Here is a 4,984-nt window from a genome sequence, read left to right on the forward strand (position 1 = left end):
AAGCTGGCAAGGTAGGTCACAAATGGTGATCAGGTGATCATGGGGTGCTACAACTCTCATAACTGTGAGCCAGTTGCCAAATGCCCAGACTGTGATCGCGTGACTGCGGGGGTGGTGCGACAGCCTGAACTCATGGACTGGTTTTAACCACCATTCGTTCAGCGTCATTGAATGGTCGCTGAACAAATGGTCGTAACTCAAGGACTACCTATATATGTTGCAACAGAGGCAAGCAGGATTTAATTTCAGGGGAGCCAGGCACCAGGACCGGTGGGTTTTCTGGGAGGAAAGTGGGCCTTTAGGGGATGAACCGAGGGGACGGATTTTGCCCACCTGCAGTGAAGCCTCCTTCCAGCTCCCAGATGAATCCCAAGGCACCGGCTTCTGTCACTGCTCTGCTTGCGTCTTCCTCGCTGCAGCCTCGCAGGCTGTAGGTGAGATTCTCCCAGACGGAGCCAGAGAAGAGGACGGGCTCCTGGCCCACCAGCGCCACCTGCGATTGGACAGGAGGCCTATCAGGACAGGGCTGGGCTGAGGGAGAGACTCCAGCCATCCTCCTCATCAGGCACCTTTCCAGGGTGGGGCTGGGTGACGCTCAGGGCGCAGCTGTTCCAGATGTAAGATTCACTAGTCTCCCAGCTGAAGAGGCTGAGCTGTTTTCTGCTCTTTTTAATCTGGAGGCTACGTGGGAGCACCCAGCCAGCCTTGGCTGATTTTGAGAAGCTAAGCAGGGTCAGACCTTGTTGGTCCCTGGATGAGATTCCACCAGGGAATTCCAGGTCTGTGGCTCCCAACTCATGAAAAGTGCAGTGTATGGCACTGAAGGGCATTATTTTAATACACAATTTTATACTCTATAGATATTTCACATGATGTATAACATACATTTAATAGTGCACTCTATTTTACATTATGTTTAAAACTTAAACTTGCAACTTGCTTTTTGCTTTTTAAAGAGCACAGAATTTCCCCCACCCCATTTTCCTTTGCCTTGAGGCAACCAGCTGATAGATGCCTGACTGTCTTTGAATAAAAAAGTTGTAAATTAGCTTGGTACCAGGCAAAGAAAGTTGCCAAGAGAGAGACCCTGAATTTCAAAGAGGAACAAAGAAGAGATAAGAAAGACTAACGGGATGTTTCCTTGGTAACAAGAAACAAAAGTTAAACTTAGATTCACCTCTTTAGGACCCACCTTTACCCCTCCCCTAGACCATCCCAAAAATCCTTTGTATGGGTATGAGAGGATGCACTAACTGATTTTAATTTTTTTACTCCTGTCCCTTTCTATAAAGCCTCTGATGTTTGCTTTGCAAGGTGTGGTTCAATCGGCATTCATTGCCACGGTGTTGATTGGGCTCACCCAGATGTGTCTTGGCCAGAATATATCTGTTTACTTTTAAAGAAGTCTCGTCTCAAGGTTTTGTTTGGCTCTCTGAAACTTGGGTAGCAAAGAGTGCCTTACACCATAAAAAGTGGAATTTAAAACAATTTAAAACAAGCACACAAAGAAAACTACAATGCCTCCCAAATCCCAAACAAGTTCAGCTTTCAATAGAAGCGAATATGTGTAGCTCAGGGTTGAGCCGTGGAGTCCTTGGAGTTCTCTGAGCTCAGACAACTCCAAGGACCCCAAACTTTCAGCTTTGTCCTTGGTCCTCCCCACCCTGCATTGTCCCCTCCCCAAAAAGTCACCAAGTGTACATTCAACCACCCAAAGGTACCCAGGTGATGTGGGTGAGAGAGAGAGAGAGTCCCTGGATGAATTCCCACCAGCAGGAAAGGGGGCTGTAACTCCCGACGTCCCAGAAAGGACCCACCGAAGCACGAGAAGCAACAGGGGCACAGAGCCATCCTGTCTGCAAAGCTCCACCTGCGCTCCGCTCCCCTTCAGTCGCGGCCAAAGAAGGAGGCGCGGCGGGTGGTCAACAACACAGCAATTCAGAGCGAGCAGGCGATTGGCCACGTGTAACCAGTAGACAAAAAGCATTCCCGTGTCGTCTGTAGTTGCTAGGCAGACGTCCAGGCACAGCTTGCGAGAGAGGCGGAAAAGGAAAGCGAAAGTTCCTTCGGGAAAACCCCCTTGCAGGGATTCCGCGTCTTGGGGGAGGGGCGGCACTGCGGGGCTCCAAAGAGCGGGAGGGGGATCCGGGCCGGGCGGAGGGGGAGGGGCGCAGGCGAGGGGTCGCATCCCTTTTGGACCCCGCAGAGCCCCTCGCAGGCAGGGAAGAGGCGAAGGTCGGAAGCCCCGAGTGGACTTGGCTCTCTGGGGTCCTTGGGGTGCTCTGAGCTTGGTGGTGTAAGGCACTCTATGCTACCCAAGTTTTAGAGAGCCAGACAAAAAACTTGAGACGAGACTTCTGTGAAAGTTAACAGATGTATTTTGATCAAGGCACAACTGGATGAGCCCAATCAACACCGTGGCAATGAATGCTGATTGAAACCACACCTTGCAAAGCAAACAACAAAAGCTTTATAGGCATTCACAAATGTATCAAACTTTTAATCAGATAGTACATCCCCTCACACCCATACAAGGAAATGCAGGAATGGTCTAAGGGGGAGGGAGGGTGAGCTCAGAGGGAGAAAGTCAGCTTAACTCTCTTCTTTTGTTACCAAGAAAATACCACCTTCTTATCTCTGTGGAATTCGGAGGGCCTCTTTCTTTGCAACGTTTCAACCTTGTTCCCAGCGAATCTACAAGTTGTTTATTCAAAGACAATCAGGCATTTAGATGAGATGAGGAAGGGGGGGAGTCTGTGCTCTTCAGAAGGCAAAAGCAAGTTAAACCTTTATAAGATAGAGTGCACTGCTATATGTATGTTTATACATTATGTGAAATATATATAGAGAGTATAAAATCGTGTATTAAAATAATGCCCTTCAGTGGTTTTCTTGCAAACCCGGCTAGGTAAGATCTTTAGTGGTGGCACTGAAACGTCTGCAAGAAAACAGCCGAGCTCAGAGCACCCCAAGGACTCCGCAGTTCAACCGGGAGCGACACATATTCGCTTCTATTGGAACCTGGTTCTGCTCCAAACGCCCGACGGCTCTCGCGGCCTCTGAAAGGCGAAGACGCGTCTCCTCTGGGAAAAGGCCGGGGGTGCAAAGAACCCCAATAATCCCCCATTTCTTGTCATTCTCCAGCGCAGACATGAATCTTCACGAATCTTCTCTTCTTGATCTCTTCAATGCCATCAATCTTGGTGTCCTTCAGGACTAGCTCCGGGAATTAAGAGTTGGGGGAACCGTCTTGCCCTGGTTCTCCTCCTTCCTCTGGGGCCAGTTCCAGGCGGCATTGATTGAGGAGCTGCTGGGTGAGGCCATGCGATGGCACAGGGTGAGGCACCATCTGTGTGCTGATGATCCCCAGTTGTAACATCTCCGTCCCAGCCTGGCCAAGGGAGGCTGTGGAGGTTCTGTCTTGGTGTCTGGAGGCCATGGGAGTCTGGATGGAGAAGAACTGGCTTCACTTCAGTCTGAGTGGCTCTGGGTTTTAGGGCTTGCTGCATCCAGTGATTTTCCATCTTTACTTCTAGATGGGGTCACGCTGCCACAGAGGGAAACAGTGAGCAATTTGGGGAGTCCTCCTGGACTCCCAACTCCTGTTTGAGGACCAGGTTGCAGCCACGGCCAAGATGGCTCTTGCACAGCTCCATGTTGTGCACCAATTGTGCCCTTTCCTGGATCAAGCAGCACTGCACAGTCATTCATGCTTTGGTCACCTCCCAACTGGACTACTGCAAAGCGCTCTACATGGGGTTGCCCTTGGAGAACATCCGGAAGCTGCGATTGGTCCAGAATGCAGCAGCACCGCCAATTCTGGGCCTGTCTGGTACGCCCATGTTTCTTTGGGTTCCTGAGCTGCACTGGCTCCCAGCAGGCTTCTGGGTGCAACTCAAGGTGCTGGTTGTCAGCTACAAAGGCCTTCAGGGCATGGGGCCAGCCTATTTGGGGGACCACCTCTCCCCTATGGTCTCCACCCATCAGAAGGGCCATGCTCTGCGTCCTGTTGATTCGAGTGTCCTCTGGGGGACCTAGGAAGGGTGCCTTTTCTGTAACACCGCCTGCCCTCCAAAACACCAATCCCCCCGAAATTAGACTGAGCCCTGCTGGCCTTTCGTAAAGATGCAGCTTTCCTTTCTGGCACAGGAGTCGGGAGATAGTTCAGCCTGTGAGTTGTATGAAATTGGGGCTGACTGGTTTATCCTCGGTGCCCATTTTTATTTTTGTGTTGTATTTAGTCTCCTGTTCTTGTTCTGATGTTTTTATCGTGTTGGCTGCCTAGAGCCATTTCTGTGAGCTGGGCAGTCACATGTTCTAATAAATAAATATATTTCTAAAAGTTTGCATTAGTAGAAGAGGCTCAAATACCTACTGAATGCCCACAAAATGCTTTGAAGTCTCCTTTTTAGGCTGTCAAAGATGGCCAGCTCTTGGGGGCATCTGGGAAGCCCAAGGGAATGAAAGACCCCACCCTCGTCACTCCTCCTTGCCCAAACAGCTTCCACTGTAGTAGGAGGGACGTCTTTCCCAGAAATCAAGGGTCTCCCTGCTTTTGGGCCACAGCGTCAAATTGGACATTTAAAGAGCACAGAGTGGGATCTCTCAGAAACAGGAGAGCAGGAGAATCTGCCCTTTCACAAGGAGACCGGGATGGCTGGGCCGGTCATTGCACTCCACTTCCCCAGCATGGAAGTTGATGAGGCTCAAGGACCAGTCACTTGGTCAACAGCCTGAGGAAAAAGGTGGATCTGAGGGAAACGCAGCCTCTGTTGCCGCAACCACCAAGCCAAAACCAAATAGCCATTTTGTAGAAGATCAGTTGGTGATGCTACAGAAACATCTGGACATAGGAGCAAAAGGTCTGCCTCGGGGTCTCTGATCAACAAGGTGGGTCAAATCCCTCCTATTTCCAACCTCCCAAAACAGGCAGCAACTGACGTGAGAGGAAAACAAAATAATTTATTCTCAGCAACCAATTTTG

The sequence above is a fragment of the Python bivittatus genome, unplaced genomic scaffold, assembly GCF_059951505.1.
Source record: "Python bivittatus isolate LINGU-HERP-01145 unplaced genomic scaffold, Pbiv_v1 ctg000810_np1212, whole genome shotgun sequence".
In the NCBI taxonomy this organism is placed as follows: domain Eukaryota; kingdom Metazoa; phylum Chordata; class Lepidosauria; order Squamata; family Pythonidae; genus Python; species Python bivittatus.